We start from the raw sequence: 17,353 nt of genomic DNA on the forward strand, positions 1-17,353 counted from the left end.
GTCTTTCGGAAGCGGAAAGATTTAAGAGGAAAGAAGATCATGCCATATCGCAAACTCTGATACTACAGTTCCAACCCTCCCACGTTGCTCTTTCCATCTCTTTTTGCTTCTTGCATTTCCCTTCGCCGCCTGTGTTAAGTGTGTACCTCCCGGCACAACTTACCTTGAAACGGGACTCCATTGAGCTCTTGAGAGTGACACAAGCTTCTAGCCAATCGTATCAAGCATGATCGCCCGGGCGGCCTCAATGGAAGCATCTAGACCAATCAGGGTCCTGGGGAGATGAGCAAGTTACGTTGTGGCGCCACTCGGCGTATACTTCCGCGCGTGCTGCCCGGGATAGGAGCCTGGCAGAGCAGCTGCACACACGGCAGTGCGGAGGCAGAGAAGGGGTTGGTGATACGGTGCTATAAATCTGTGGTCCAGTCCACCTCCCTTTTAAGACGTCCTCCCCCCTTATTTCTGTTCTCAGTTAGAGATGCAGCAGCTTACTCCTGTAGCGACCTACTAAAAAGCAACAAGGAGAAAGACATCGTCTTTTTGAAAAAACGTTCTTTCGTCTCTTTTCTTTGTTCCTTCGTTTGTTTTTCTTGCCTCTTTTTGTTTAGTTGAACGGCAATAGGAGGATAGTCTCTTCGTCTTTTTAAACTCTCTCTTTTTAAGTTTCCCCTCCCCTTTCATATTTTTTTTTTCGCCATTTCTTTTTGCGTTGGACTTTGGGGTCGAAAGCATTTCTTTTTATTTGCTTCTTTTAAGCCGAGCACAGTTTAGGTTTCGTGCTGTCTTAAGAGAACTATCCAGCAGCTTCTTGCTCATCCTTATTGGGAGAACTGCACCGTTACTTTAAAAACACACATACACAAAAACCTTAAGGGAGAAAGGTAAGTTTCGGTTTGGTTTCTTTAATCATTAGTTGCAGCGATGCGCTGGCAAACCCAGAAAACCTGTAAGTGAGCGGAATACAGAATATGAAGTTAATTGCACATGTTTGTCTCATTTCAAAGCTACTGCTCTGCTTTTTAATTCTAGAGAGCTAGACCAAGAGGACGCATGCTTGACGTACTGAATTTTCGCAAATGTCAATGGCAGAAACTTAAGTGGTAAATGTGGCTAGAGTAGAGCCAGGGGTACAATGGGAGTCTAGGTGTTGAGTGAGCTACGGGATTGAGGTTGGAAGTTCATTTCGTGGGAAGAGAGAGATAACTTGGGTTTTGGGGGATGCATGCCTCTACTTTCGCACAGCAGCCAAGGGACTGGAGAGGCTTTAATACCTTTGAGGGGAATCAGAAGCCTGGACTTGCAGATTAGACCAGCGAAAACCCCACACTTAATTGCATTAACCAGATAACATGTGCTGGGGAGATGGGATTGCCAGATGGAATTTAGATGCTACACCAGGCTGCTAGTTGTAGTGAACTGAAAAAGTACATGCCGCCTGAGGGCTAGGGCTAGGGCTGGGGTTAGGGTGGGTAGAGGCTGTCAAAAACTCATCATTGCTAGGTGTGCGGGCTCTAAATCATGAGCGCCAATTACCGTGATTCTTTTTTAAAAGAAGGTAGCCAATTTAGGGCTGAATTCTTAAGTCTGTACCGGATATGAGATTCCCTTTGTTCAGAAAAGCGTAAATAAGATCCTTGGAGCTGTGTCTGTGGAGTGGCTGCTGCCTGGGAGCCTTGCGGTGCTGGGCGCTGGGAAGTGGATTCCAAGCCCTGTCCTTGGTCCTACGCGGCTGACTTTGCCTTCGGTGCGAGGGGGAAACCCCTTTGCAGTCGCGAAGATTCACAGCCACCCCAGGAGCCAACTCCGCTACGTTGCCCTCACCCCCTTTCTTACCCCCCCCCAATAGCTATTGTTAAACTGACGCCAGGAGAAAGATGGTTGGGGGTGAGACGCTGGGCAGACCCATGCTTCATTTTAACTTTTGTGATTTCTCGGGGTTTGGGAGAAACCAGCTGGCTTTCTACTGCGGAAAAAGAAATCAGGGTAGATGTGGGAAAGGGGGGAGAGTGTTCATTGGGCGGAGAGGACCGAGAGGGTGATGGTGGCGGTGAAGGAGGTGCTGCCTTTGCCTAAGAGAAGTTTAAATTATTGGCACGAGGGGGTGTGGGTGAGTGTGCGTGAGAGCGCCGGTGTGGTGCTTGAGATGGAGAGAATGGGGAAAAGGTATAAAACCCGCCGGGGTTTTTAATTTCTCCCTGCCCTCCACCCCACCCACCCTCCCGGGTCTAAAAGCCAACTTGCGGCCAGCCTCCAGACTCGACTCTGCCATCTCCGGGGTTGGTGGGGTCTGGGGATAGCAAGGTGGCAGTGCCCTGCACGGAAGCTCCGCGGTGAATAGGACGTCGCGTGGCCATTGTTGCTTAATTTATGCCCAGCACGTTGCTACGTACCCACCTATTTCACGTCTGTAAAGAATTAATATGAGAGCTATACAACTGTGGCAAATTGGAGGTTGGATACATTCCCCGTTTGCCATTTTCAAGTATCGGTTAGTGAAACTGATGTCGAGACTGGGTATTTTCTCTTGTAATTGCCAGCTGCAGATCTGGCTTTATTGTGGCCTGAGTGAGAGAAACAGTCAACCATTTAGTATTTACTCTTAACACTGCTGGGATGAGATGAATGTCTCTTACTTTCTCCCCGAAATGCACGGGTTCTTTCCCCGCCCCCACTCACTACAAACACTCATGTTGGTTAAGATTCTACACCTTTAGCCCATTCCCACCCCACCCCCAATCCTCTGGATGTTGGGAATAGGGAGATGGAGATGGGTTATTTCTTAGGCCTACACTGCAACTCATAAAATGCAAGCTTAAAGTGGAGGGATGGGGGAAGAGTACAGAGTAGACAATTGTAACCGAATAAATTATTTTCCTAATTAAAAAAAAATAAGTTCCTAAAGATCAAGAAAAAAGTGTGCATGTTTTAGGGGTGATAGAGTAGAAAAGCTGTTTGGGCCTGTAAGACTTCCTTCGTAAAATGGTTTCTTAAATGGGACATCTGAAAGGTTTGTCAGAATCTGGACAAATAAGTGTGCAAAACCAGAAAATTTTGATTTTTAAAAGTCGCTTTTGGGAGGATTTAAAAAGTAACTGTCTCCCAGTTTTTATTGTCATTCCCTAAGTCTGTCTTACACCAGTCACTCCTGGGTTCTTCTCTTTTTTAACCAAATGCTTAGGCACCTCATTTTAACCTGTTCTGGAGTTCTTCACGAAAAACGCAACGTTTGCTGGTCGAAGTGGATTGGAAAACTTAGGGAACTCTGTAGAGAGGTCTCCCATAACTTCAAGAAGTCAGCTTCAGGGAGTAGGGCGTAGGGCATTCTAAGAGTTTTAGGCTTGGACTGGCAAATGTGGTAGGCCCATTTTTGCCTAACGTTTGGAACCAGGCATTTTTTAGCAACCCGCCTGCTTGGGATAGGAATATTATAATTAACTGTTTAGAGGGAGGTCAAAGAGGCGCAGGCGCTTTGAGCTGTTTTGAGCAGTAACCCCGTGCAAAGTCAATTAAGGTCATTCAATTGCTAATCGGATTTGGGGTGACAACAGAAATGCTGATATAGAATCAATTAGCTATTTCTGGTGTCCCAGTCTGGGTCCCCAAATTGAGGGGTAGATGGTCTCCATTTCGATTATGGTTAAACGCCTTACCTTACTATGCCTGATTTGACTTCGTCCAAGAGGGCAATTTTGTCTCCTCCACCCCCGCCCCGGGCTAAAGGAGTCCTTCTTCCATTCTCCCCCCCCCCCCGCCCCGCCCGTCGCGTGGGGGCGGGGAGCGCTGGGCGCCCTTAGCGGACCTTGCTGCATCAAACCCGCATCATGCCCTTGAAGCTGTAACCTCGCTCACGTTCTTGCGGCGACTCAGTCGCCCACTGCTCAGTTGCTTTCTCTTAACTCCTGAGATTTCAGGTAGGTATGACAGGTGATATTTTAAGTGCAGTTTTTAAGGGGGAAGGGTTAAAACAGAAGCCTTCGCAATGAAAACAACCACAACAACACGACAGGTGCTCTCATAATTAAGCGGCTGAGCAGGTGTAAAAACGTGCTACCACCGCGTGGTCGGGGTCGGTTTTGACTCCCAGTCGCGGGGCTGAGTCTGAGGACAGGCACAGGTTTTTCTAGGAGAAAGGCGATTGAGCTGGGCGTGGGGGCGGGCCAAGACTAAGCAGCGATGTGACGCCCCCTCGGTGAAGAGTTGGCCGTTCGGGGCTAACGTGGCGGGGCGGGGGCGTTGGAAGGATGCAGAGAGCGGCAGGCTCTTGTATAGTCGAGTACAGGATTTCCTACTTTGCGTTTGAAGCAGAGTATAGCACCCCGCACAGGTACTTGGGCTTATTTGAACGTCAGATTCCATCTAGAGACGCAGAGTGGGGTAGCCGGGGCTAAGCCTTTAGTTTTCCGCCAAGGGACAGGACCCTTGGGCTGTGAAGTAGGGTAAAAAAGAACCTTTTGACTCTGCTTGCAATATATGTGTATGTATGTATGTATGTGTATATATTTGATGCACATATACCTCAAAGTAACCCCCGCGCGAGTCGCTCTGGCTCCCAGTTAGCGCCTGAAACCTCGGGGTTTGCAAACTTGCACCTGGAATCTACCGCTTCTGGGCGAGCGACGCTCTCCGCGCTGCCAGGGAACCTGGTCCCAGAGCTTGTTCGGAATCGGAACACGGGAGGGACGAGCGGAGCGGCAGCAGCCCGGCGTCTTCTCGCAGGCACTGACCCGCGGGCGGCCGGGCAGGGCACGCGCCGGCGGCGGCAATCGCGGCGCCGCTAACTCGCCGCCGGCCCCGCCTCCTGGCGCTCTTCCAAGCAAGCCCCTCCTCCCCGCCCCGCTACAAACGGCGGGACCGCGGCGCCTGGGCGTCACTGAGGCAGCTGCCGGCCGGGTGAGGAGGCCGGTCGCTGGCGCGACGCGGGTAGGGCGGGGGTTTCACCGGGTTCCAGTCCGCCTTCCCGCCTCCGCCAGGACTGGGGACGCCGCCGCCGCCACCGCCTCTCCGCGGAGCCCGCCCGGAGCGACTCCTCCGCGGCTGTGCTGACGGCTGGCGGCGCGAGCCGTAGTAGCTGCAGCTCCGAGTCGTAGCAGGCAAGTGCGGGGGGTGTGGGAGTGGGGGCGGGGAAGGCGGGCACGCGGCGCCTGGCCTTGGGTCTGTTTTGGACGCCGAGGCTAAGGGTTGTGCGCGGCGCCGCGGCGCCGAGTGGAGTCCGGCCTCCGCTAGGTGGGAGCCCTAGACCGGCCTCGGACGGGAATGCCGGTGGGGGTGGCGGAGGTTGTGCACGCGAAGTTCCTAGAGCTCGGCCCCTTGCGGCGGGAGTAGAGGGAATTGGGCTCCTCGGGAGGTGGCACCGCCCCTCCTGTGGGCACAAGCTGGTTGAGGGCGGCGGGAGCCGAGCAGGGCCAGTCGCGCCAGGCAGCGTGCTCCGGCCTGGACGTGCCCGGGTACGGCCGCGTGTAGCGCCGGGAGAGCTGCGCCGAGACGCAGGTGAGTGCTTTGGAGGGAAAGTGGGGGAAGGGGGCTTTTCTAGAAAAAGGGCAGGATTCCTGTGGCGGACTGGCAACCCCGCCTGTGGGAGGTTGTGTGCACTGGGCTCTCCAGTCGGATGGTGTCTGGTGGCGTGCCCAGTTGGTACGGCGCTTCCTCGCGCGTGGTCCTTGGAGCTCCTGGGGCGTCTGGAGACTTGGAGCGGCCACGCAGTGTACGGAGGTGGCATGGGACTGGAGGTGGCCAGGGCAGAGCAAAGAGGATACCCCGGGCCGCTCGCTCCCTTGCGCGGTATTAGGTGAGGCCGGGCGCAGCCGCGCGAGGTCGCCGCTCACGGTGGCATCCTGGGTTTGAGCGCGGGCAGTGCGCTGGGCGGGAATCGCCAGGCGGGCCGGGCCGCCAGGCGAGGTGGACTCGGGGCTTTGGCTCGCTCGCTCGTCGGTTGCGGCAGCTGCGCCTCCAGCTTGGCGGAGAGGGCCGGCCACTTTCGGCCCCCGTGCACGGACGAGTGTGCGTGCACCGGTGCGAATGGTGGTCTCGCGGGTACCAACATCGGTTCACCAGCAGGTGCTCCTCCAGTGGTCTTGACAATGACCAGCAGGCAGTCTTTCCACAGCGTTGCCTTAAAAGCCTACTTGTTATCCTGGAGGACCGGGGCGCAAAACCTTGTCTCTAGATGTGAGCTGTGAGCACGGAGTTGTAGCTGTACAGATGGCCATTTAAAATAGTGTGCATTTAAAAAGATCATCTTTATGATAAAAATTTCATCTCCTGTCTTCTCTCTACATTTTCTGAGAATGTGAGAAAGGAGGACTTGTTCCCGAATATCTGTTCTCTTTCATTCCCTCCCCAAAGAATGGTGCTTAGCAATGCTACGTGAATCTATTTCCCGTCAAGGACAAAGAGTTTTATGAAACTTAATTTTTTGGTGGACCTACCCATAATTCTGTCTTAATTAAAATACATCTCAGTCCCAAACTTAGGACAAATAAGTCCATTCTAAACCACTCGAATACCAGTTGGGGTGTAATTTCCCCATCTTTTTAAAAAATCAGTTTGAATTACTGGCTAGTTGCTCTTGAAGAGAATCTTCTCAAGAACCGTTTCCCCAGAGTCCTTTGAATTTTTCATTTGTGCTAAGCACGCTCTTTCTTGTGGAAGCTGACCTGGAGTCTCCATTTTGGTGAGCGGGCAGGAAAGCTTTCCTGGATCTACTTTTTCTCATCTAGACCTTTGGGTCTAGAAATGGTGACCGTTTTCCTTGGATGGACTGGAACATTACTGCATTTCTTTTTGGGTTATTCCTTATGAGAGATTTGTAGGAGTGGTGATTTTAATACTGTTCAGGTGAAGTGTGTGTGCATACTTTGAGAAAGTTCCTTTGGAAATGGGAGAGGAAAGGGAAAACGGGCAAGAAGAAAATATGTCTGGAAAGTAATGGTTGGGTGGGGTAGGAAAAATTAAATTATGAAGAAACATTACATCCACTTTGATGTGATTCCTCTGCCTTTTTTTTCTTTTTCTTTTTTCTTCTTGAGAGAATGTATTTGTGTGATCAAACTGGGCCCTTAGTGCCCATTTGGGTAACTTGGTGCTGCCACCTTTCGGGGAATGAGGTTTTTTATTTACCCTTCAAAGATAGCCTGAGGCTGTCATTTAAGGCCCCCCCATTTTATCTGTCTGTAGGTGTTTCCTTCACTGTATAGTGTTTGCTCTTAGGAATCAGGTCAGCTCTTTTAAAATGTACATGCACACTATTACTGTGGATGAAGAGAATTTTTGTTTTAGGGTATGCTCCTGGAATAGCATAGGTACTCACAAACTGGTAAGTGTGGCCGGGTCTGTTATTTACTACTGAACCTTATTTTCTAGGCTAAGAATGGATGGGTTGTTAAGAGTTCCTTTTTTGGTTTTCGTTTGTTTCTTGGGGGTTGAACAGGGTTGCTTGGTTCTGGTTAATGCTTCTTCATAGGAAAAGTTAAGGTCCTTCTCTGCCTGGGTTTTACACTTTTTAGTTATGACCTCTCTCCTGGTGTGACATGGAACAGCAGTGCTCTAAGTGACATTTCTACTATCCCATTCCTTAATCCACCCTTTTGGACCTTTATATACAGACAGATGTTTCTGGCTGAATCCTTGTTACCTCTTCCGGCCATTCCAGCCTTCTATATGCTTTTCTGGTTGGCATCATTATTTTTTAAAAAATACTGCTTTCCATCCGTTCCTCCCCCACCTCTCTTTCTTTTATTCTAAAAGCAAGTCACAAGTTTTCTTTAAGGATACAGCAAAGCGGGGTGCCTCGGTGGCTCAGTGGGTTAGGCCTCTGCCTTCAGCTCAGGTCATGATCTCAGGGTCCTGGGATCGAGCCCCACATCGGGCTCTTTGCTCAGCAGGGAGCCTGCTTCCCCTCCTCTCTGCCTGCCTCTCTACCTACTTGTGATCTCTCTCCCTGTCAAATAAATAAATAAATAAAATATTTTTTAAAAAAAGGATACAGCAAAGCCATCCTGAATACCCTGACTTCTAAACTGGGATCAACCTTTCTTTGGGGGGAATTTTTTTTTTTTAAACCTGGTATATTTTTCAGACCTTAGCATGGCACAAGAACACCACAGTGGCACATTATTCTTCATGTTCTTTTTTTCCCAAAGGACTGGATATTCCAAAATAGCATCTTATTAAGACTGACTTTACTGTTTACCTTTTTGATAGATTGGTCCGCATGATAGGGTGAGTTCTTTTGCTCTCATTCGGTGTCTTACTAAAGGTACCATAACACGTTATTTTACTACCTCTGTTACCAATACTGTTTATTGGAAATAAGGAGGCTGAAGATCCGTGGTACTTAGCTTGGTCAGATTATTTATTAATTTTTTTTCATGGCATTCCGGGAGGCTGGCTGTATAGGTGAGGTGGTATGGGGCTGGGTTATATGCCACCCCATGGAAAACCAGCCCGTAGCTGTCTAATCCAGCTCTTTCTTTTTCTTTGGATATTCATCTGGACAGGCAAGTCATCACAGTAAGCTGCCACATTTGAGGTTTGGTTTTGTTTTTAAGCGTGAGTACTTGGTTGGAAGCAGAACTGCTTTATGGCATGTAACCTCTGCCGTCTTAACTGGGGCCCCCTTGAAATTCTTAAATTTTTGAACAAGGGGACCCTCTTCTTTCCTTTTGCACTGGGATCCACAGATTACATAGCTTATCCTGGTTAGAGTCTTAATCGTTTGATAATATTTTTAGCTGCCAATAATGCTTTTTAATGCTAATGTGTTATAGAACTGTTTGAAGGCCTTATGCACTGGTGATGCCACACCCAACTTTTGAATTAACTCTATAGAGGACATCATACACATAGAATGTTCACTTGGTTTGGCCAGTTTCATTTTATAGTTCCGTGGAAGTCTTCATTGGTTTTGGTTACTCACAGAACCCACATGTTGTGTACTTTAATGCCAAACTCATTGTTTTTTATGTTTCTAATTTGGGAAGAACATTTAAGTTCTATTTGATTTTAGAGACTAATTGGTTTGCAATCTTAGTTGATTTTTCTTCTTGATTTTAAGTAATATAAATCTGCTAAGCAGAAATAGAAGGTGCTTAAGGCTTGGAAGGCAGTAAACTGTTTTAAGGCTTTTGTGTATTAAAAAATAAACATTTTAGGGGCGCCTGGGTGGCTCAGTGGGTTAAAGCCTCTGCCTTCGGCTCAGGTCATGATCCCAGGGTCTTGAGATTGAGCCCCGCATTGGGCTCTCTGCTCAGCAGGGAGCCTGCTTCCTCCCCTCTCTCTCTACCTGTGATCTCTGTCAAATAAATAAATAAAATCTTAAAAAAAAATTAAAAAAATACACATTTTATTACGGTTTAACTAGCATTGGCAACGTTTGGAATCTGAACTAAAAATAGGAATTAGTATAGTAAAATCCTGCAGTAGTTTTATGGAATATGTAGGAAATTTTTCACTAACAAGAAATAAACAGATTTGGCTTTCAGCATGCATGATGCCTATCATAATTTTAGTAAGATCACAGGAGAATATTTTTTAAGAGAATATGGCTTGATATGTCTGTAGCCTTATATTTTGTATAAAGCAAAGGTGACTCTTTTGTAACATGAAGACCGTGCGTTCCTATACACATCTTCCCCCTTCCCCTTTAATACCAGTTCTACCTGTCCAGAGGTTGGACTACATTAAAACGTTTACTTGTAGGGGTGTCTGCGTGGCTCAGTTGTTAAGCAGCTGCCTTTGGCTCAGGTCGTGATCCCAGGGTCCTGGGATTAAGCCCAGAGTTGGGCTCCTTGCTCAGCAGGGAGCCTGCTTCTCCCTCTCTCTCTTTGCTCTCTCACCATCTCTCTTTGTGTCAAATAAATAAATAAAATCTTTTAAAAAAATCTACATCTGGTAAACGTATTATTTTCTCAGAGTTATGGGTTAGGTTTTGAAGGCATCAATTTCATTGATACTCTTAAGTGTATATTTCCCCTTTGAGAGTTGCTGAATAGTTTTGAGTGATGACATCCGGGTTTTCCTTGTAATAAATCTTCATACAGAGAAGGATGATTGCTTTGGGAAGGAATGGGATAGGTAAAATAACTAAGGTCCTAGGAATATGTGGCAGGAGATTCAAACTAAACCAATTTGGAGGTTGCCTTAAAAATTGCAAGTAACTTTTTCTCTTTTTTTAAACTTGCACGTTTGTAGTACTTGTGTGTTATTTCCATCTGATTTCCACTCTCTTGGTTTGACTGAAAATGTATGGCAAGTAAGGTTTGACAGGCAAGAACCCCATTCCTACTTTTAGAGATTTATTTATTTGGAAAATGAGAGTTTTTCTTTATTAAGCTTATTATGATACAGAATAAAATGATAGTTTTTGTTTTGTTTTGTTTTAACATGTTGAAGGTTTTGCTTTAGATAAGTTTTGAACTCCTGGATTGGGTATCTTTATATTTTTTCCTAGTCTAATCTAATGGTTATAGATTCATATCAGCATTTTCCCTTGCTTTAAAAGGAGTCAGTCTCATAAAAAAGAAATTTATGTTCTACATGACTAGCTTTTCTTTTCCTACAGAATTTTTGTTGTTGTAGGCTGTTCATTACTGGAGATGATTTCAGAGGCTGTATTAATAGAATGTTATAAAAATCCTTATTTTCATAAATATCAAGCAGATTATCCTTTTAGGATAGGTTTTTTATTTCATTTTGCTTTTAGTTAGCAGTGGTCAAACTCACTTCAAGCTTTAGTAGACATTTTCTTGACTAGTTTTATTTCTTCAAGAGAATAGGGATGCTTAACTTTCCTGTATCTTTGTTACGGAAGTCCTATAAAATTGACATTTCTTGTTAGTATTGAGTTCTGAAGAAAGCTGTGAGCCCTCTCTACCTAGAGAAATGTACATACACTGAAATTGCCATACAGTTTTTGCCATCTAGCCCTCAGGATTCAAGAGGCTTAAAATAAGGTTTCCGTTTGGGAAATCGGACCTCGAGTATTCGAGTTGTCCTCTATTCTGGTGAGGGCGGGGGGGAAGTTCTTCGGATCAGTGCTCGTCCTCTGTGGCATTAGCAATGTGGGCTCTTCATTGAAGGCAAATTCTAAGCTTCCTTGTCTCCTCATAGTTTGTTTTAAAATCCATTCTGATTTTGTAAACAAATACTACACATGTAAGGTCTTGTAGTGAGCACAGTGCTGCCAGTTTAGCTATCGGGGAGTTGTCTTGCCTCAGTAGGTTTTGTCACTTAAGTTGAAATCCTTAATTTAGAGTGGGTCAGAACCAGGTGTGGAATATGCTATAGGCTGGAAGCCCGGTCTCCGTTGTCTGGTCTAGGGCTCCATTACTTATGTCCTTGGTTTCTTAACCTTTTTTTTTTTTTTTTTTAATTTATTTGACAGACAGAGATCACAAGTAGAGAGGCAGGCAGAGAGAGAGAGAGAGAGAGAGAGAGAGAGAGAGAGGAGGAAGCAGGCTCCCTGCCAAGCAGAGAGCCTGATGCGGGGCTCGATCCCAGGACCCTGAGGTCATGACCTGAGCCGAAGGCAGAGGCTTTAACCCACTGAGCCACCCAGGCGCCCTGTTTCTTAACCTTTTTGAGTATAAAAGCTTACCCTCCACATCTCAAGGATGAGCTGATGATGAGCATACTGAAGTAAGAGATTTTTTGGCAGTAGATTGACAACATTTACTGAAATGGAAAGGTGGTAATCAGTGGTTTCCACTGATTAGTTTTATATAGTTGGCCTTCAGTGCGTTATTATTAACCATAATTTTGAGTGATTCTTTATAATGGATCATCATATAATGCGTATTTCTGCCATGGAGAAAGAAGATTCCCAAACTGCCGGGAGGTTTTAAGAGAATTGTGTTTTTGAGCGTTTCGGTATGGAAATAGGTATAAATATATCTATGATGATGGGATTTGGAAGGGAAGTTTAAAATGCATTTTTTTTTCTGGAAAATATAAATAATGTTAAAAAATTACATGTGAAATTATGAGAATTTAGCCAGCTAACATTCCAGGAATATAAATGTCTCAATTTAAATATCCCATCTTTTTTTCAATGAGAAATCAGATTTTTAAATTTAAGCATTTAAATTAAAATAATCAGTCCATATTTTTCTGATTTGAATTTTGTTTAATTTCTTACCAAGGGATCTATTCCTCTACATCACAAAATGGAGTTTACATAGAAACACATTTTTTTCCCTGCTTGTTTCAAGCACCCTAAGTGAAAAGTCATTGATGGATGCCCTGTCAAGTAAGTTATTGGAAATTGTTCACTTGTTCAGTTTTTAAAGGATGTTTAACACTTTTTTATTCTTTGGGCATCGTGTGTGTATCAGAAGTACATGAGGTATTTCTCAAAGCAAATAAATCACCGTGTATTTGAAAATAAATTCAGTGAATTGGGTAAGGTTAGGGAAATATTCCTTGAACTGACTGTGCTTGATCTTGAGCTTACTCTGAGCTACTTTTGAAAGTCCGTTTTTAAAAATCTCCCTGATGTTGCTTCTCTACTGGAGGCCCCTCTGGTGATGTGAGGATCACCCACCATTACTGCAGAGCTAGCTGGGCTGTTCTGCGTATACAGAGTTTATTATAGAGTGAGCAAGTTTTTATAACCTATTCACAGGTAAGGTCTGTTTCCCAGTGAGTTTACTCAACACTGTTTTCTTTCCTTGAGGTGCTACTTACCGGTTGCTGGCTTATTTTGTTTAAAACCCCTGGGGCCCTTTGTGGCCCATGGCTGTGAATGACTCATGGACTTTTCCCAAATACTAGGTCATCAGTGCTTTGGACTTTCATCATTCCCCACCATTGTCTCTGCAAGGAACCTGACCTACCCAAAGCCTTCCTCTCTTCTCTTTGACATGTCTGTGCTAGCCCTCTGCCCTCTAGTCACCTGTCTATGCTTCTGAGCCCTATGCTAGTTCTGACTCTAGTCTGGCAATTCTGGGTCAGGAGCAGCCTAGTCCTTGTCTCTTTATTTTTTTCATTTGGCTTGTACCTTACCATTGGCTCTTAAGCATTTTATTACAGTTTACTCATTGAAGAATATCTTCTGTGACCAAGTGAACTGATGCTATTAGAGGACAAAAAGGAGAAATGGGTATCCATGGACAGAGTTTCTTCCCTCTGTCCCAAATGATGGCCGGAGGTTGCATATGGTATGTATTTGTTTCATTTGGCCTAACCCCCCCCCCCCAATAATTTATTTGAAAGCAAGCATGTGTGTATGGTAGGGGCAGAGGGATAGGAGAGAATCTCCAGCTGACTTTGCGCTGAGCATAGAGCCTGACATGGGTCAGATCCCACAACCCTGAGATCATGATCCCCGCCGAAACCAAGTCAGATGACCAAATGACTGAGCCACCCGGGTGCCACTGGCCTAAAACACATTTTTTTTTTTTTTTTTTTTTTTTAAGTAGTAAACAACATGTGTTGGAAAGGATGTGGAGAAGCGGGAACCCTCTTACACTGTTGGTGGGAATGCAAGTTGGTGCAGCCACTTTGGAAAACTGTGGAGATTCCTTAAATTAAATATAGAGCTACCCTATGACCCTGCAATTGCACTACAGCGTATTTACCCCAAAGATACAGATGTAGTGAAAAGAAGGGCCATCTGTACCCCAGTGTTCATAGCAGCAATGGCCACTGTTGCCAAACTGGAAAGAACCAAGATGCCCTTCAACAAATGAATGGATAAAGAAGATATGGTCCATATATGCTATGGAGTATTATGCCTCCATCATAAAGGATGAATACCCAACTTTTGTATCGACATGGATGGGACTGGAAGAGATTATGCTGAGTGAAATAAGTTAAGCAGAGAGAGTCAATTATCACAGGGTTTCGCTTATTTGTGGGGCATAAGAAATAACACGAAGGACACGGGGAGATGGAGAGGAGAAGTGAGTTGGGGGAAATTGAAGGGAGAAGAACCATGAGATACTGTGGACTCTGAGAAACAAACTGCGGGATTTGGAGGGGAGGAGAGTGGGGGTTGGTGAGGCTGGTGGTGGGTATTGTGGAGGGTGGGTATTACATGGAGCACTGGGTGTGGTGCATAAACAATGAATTCTGGGACACTGAAAAATTAAAAAAATAAATAAAATTAAAAAAAAGGTAGTTAAGTGTTGATTTAGGTGCTGGGAAATATCGTATAAAGATCTAGAACCATATTTAATGTCTCTTGAAAAGTTGGTAGGGTGGAGCAACACAGGGCTAATATTTGTCAACTTCATCCTTTATATGGAGTATGATTTGTTTCATTTCAGATTAAATTCCTGCCTGGCCTTTTTTGGTATTTGAGCTATGACTTTGTGACAGTTCCTAAGGCTATGGAAATTAAAAATTTTCTCAGATATAAAGACAAAGGCAGGAGTGCTTAAGATTTCATGTTGATTGTGCTTGTAAATATTTGAATTATGTTAGATCACTCCGTATAAATTTAGATTTTGTGGTCTCCTTTACCTCATTTGGAGAAGTCTCCTTTAATCTCTGATCTAAAGAGATTTTCTCCTTCTATTAGAAGATATAGTGGTTTATCTCACCCTTTCTCCCTCTTCCCAGGATTTTAGACCTGCCCCTACTGGGAGCGGGACCGCTGGTCATCTGCTTGTATTCGTTCACATGCTTTGTGGTCAGCAGAAGTTGCTTGGGTGCTGTGAAAACTAATAGGATGTTATGAGCTGTTTAAGAGAGGCCTGTGGCCCACCTGCTAACTGCATTGCTGATGGTGTCAGCTTAGAAAAGACATTTTCCCTTTAGATTGCTGTAAAAAAAAAAAAAGAGCTGATATGAGAGGTTACCAGGTGTGAGGTTTATGTATGTTGTTTGTCTCTCCTCTTCCTCCTGTTGTGTTTTTTTTTTTTTCCCAGCCTTCAGCCTTTTCTGCGCTTCTCTAGAAACAGCAGGACAGCTTCAGCAAAGATTTCTCCCACGTGTGCAGTAGAACAAGCTGACGCACCAGCAGAAGTAGAAAGAGGTTCCACATAATCATGTTTGGACCAGTGCTGTAATTTAATTTTTTTTAACTTTTTTTTTTTTTAAGCTTTTATTCATTTGACAGAGCGAGAGAGAGCACAAGGGGGGGGGGCAGTGGGGAGAGAGAGGGAGAAGCAGACTCCCTGCTGAGCAGGGAGCCTGGTGTGGAACTCCATCCCAGGACCCTGGAATCATGAGTTGAAGGCAGACACCCAACCATCTGAGCCACCCAGGAACCCCTAATTTTTTTTTTTTTTTTAAACAATAAGGAAGTTGGATATTCTTAATCTGCTCCTGAGCATAATAGCACGATTTGAAGCAACTTTGGTGTGTAATGTCTAGTGAGATGAATGCAGATGAATGATAAGTAGGTAGAAAATGTCAGTGTAGAGCCTTCCTTTTGGTGACTTGACACGCTTATATTTCTAGTTAACTTTTTTTTTTTAAAAGATTTTATTTATTTATTTGACAGAGACAGAGAGGGAACACAATCGGGGAGTGGGAGACGGAGAAGGATGCTCTTTGCCTTGCAGAGAGCCCAGTGTGGGGCTCCATCCCAGGATGGGATTATAACCTGAGCTGAAGGCAGATGCTTAACGACTGAGCCACCCAGGTGCCCCTCTAGTTTAACTTTTTGTTCAGACTGGCAAACAGATATGAAGATTTGTTTGATAAACCTGGCACTGATGTAGTGTGTGAGGACGGAACAATGCCTGTAAAGCCCTGTTCTCCTGGCAGCCACTTGAGGTAGGCCAGTCATAATGAGGAATTAGAATATGGCCCTCTATAGAATATCTTAGCAGAACCTTTCTGAATGATAATAGGAGTGTAATGCTGGCAGTTTAAAAGTTGCTGCAGTCTCCAGCCCACCCACCTTTTTTCCCCCTATACTTGGGATGTGAGTAAAAGTATATGCTAATTTTAAAAACCTGATTTTGGATTAAGTATGTATATAGTTCTGAAAAAATTATAGGTATATTCTGAACTTTTGAAAAACATATCCTTTTTTTTTTTTTTTTTAAGATTTTATGTTTGGTGGGGGAGAGGGGAGAGTGTGCATGCACACCAGCAAGTGAGTGAGCCTGGGCAGGGGAGGGGCAAAGGAAGAGGGAGGAGCAGATCCTCCCCTGAGCACTGAGCACAATTGGGGCTCAATCCTAGGAACCTGGGATCATGACCTGAGCTGAAGGCAGATGCTTAATCGACTGAGCCACCAGGCAACCCTCTGAACTTGTTTCTGAGAGGCTCTTAAAAAGAACTCTTGGTACCAAGACTACCAGTCCTCTTCCCTGATCATATGATTCTTTTAGATAATATGTTACTCATTTTAATGTACCCTGGATCATCTGGTTGATGGGCTTCTAGGGTGTCTTCATTGTTGGTTTGGTTGAGGAATTGAGAATTAAAAAAAGAGTTTTATCTCCCTAAAGGTTGAAAATCATTGTGATGGAGCTACTCCTGTATGGTAAGAAAGGCTTTGTTATAGGTGGGCTGTGATTAACTTTGCATATAGATCTTATCCAAATTCATTTAAAGTTTTTTTTTTTTTTTTTTTTTTTTTTAAGTTAAAGGATTTTAAAGTTTTCAAGTTTTTTTGTGTTGGGACTGTGCTCAGAAGCCAGGAAGATTGTATAGTGTTTATTATTTTGTCACACATTATTACTAAGTGCTGGATACTGAGAGAGCTTTAGAGAAAGTTTATAAAGCATCCTTGTTCTCATATTTGGTCTGTCTGCTTAAGGAGATGAGACAGAAAACAATTTAAAAGATTGCCTCCCCTCCCCCACCCTGCAGTTTAAAAGTGTTTGAGGGACTGAGAAAAGGGACCCATCTCTGTAGTCTGGGCTTTAGGGATATGGCCAGGTTGCTCCTTATTGCTTCGGGGACAGGAAGTGTGTAGCTTTTCGTGGTCTGTTTTGTTTGTATATTTATTTACTTAGTTTTGGGGTCTCCCTCTTCTCTGCACTTCTTCCCATGTCATTTTTGTTTCTTTTGATTCTCTTTTGCGGTATGACTATTTCCTGGTTTGCCAGGAGCCCAGTCACTGGTGAAGAATATTTATGCACGGCAGAACCTGCCAAATTTTAAGTTGTGACTGGACAGAGATGCTGCTGTGACTGTCTTAATTCTGCTGCTGTCCCAGAGGAACAATCCCAGACAATTTGGCAGTGCATTGGGCAGGGGCACCAAGGAGCTGCCTGTATTTAGTTGCTGACAGACCTATTAGGACAGAAAAGCAGTAATTGAAGGTGGTGCACCACCCAAAATGATGGAAGCAGGAGATGAGAGTATTTCCTCCAGTAACAGTGATGGTGTCTAACATATCTGTTCTTCCAGAACCTTACCATAGCTCCCTGGGGATATTTAGTTTATTATTTTT

General features: G+C 44.9%; 1 protein-coding gene across 2 annotated transcripts in view; it reads left to right on the forward strand.

Moving 5' to 3' along the window:
* The first annotated feature begins 402 nt into the window (after nt 1-402).
* Nucleotides 403-17,353, forward strand: part of ELAVL2 (ELAV like RNA binding protein 2) — a 143,288-nt gene continuing 126,337 nt past the window's right edge. Inside the window, exon 1 of one of the 2 annotated variants that reach the window (XM_046021697.1) lies at nt 403-881. The gene's annotated coding sequence lies outside the window, so the exon portion shown is untranslated. Of the gene's footprint in view, nt 882-5,369; nt 5,488-17,353 lie in introns of those variants that run through there. The other variant, XM_046021696.1, reaches the window with a different exon arrangement.

The sequence above is a fragment of the Meles meles genome, chromosome 11 (genome assembly GCF_922984935.1).
Source record: "Meles meles chromosome 11, mMelMel3.1 paternal haplotype, whole genome shotgun sequence".
NCBI classification, from domain to species: Eukaryota; Metazoa; Chordata; class Mammalia; order Carnivora; family Mustelidae; genus Meles; species Meles meles.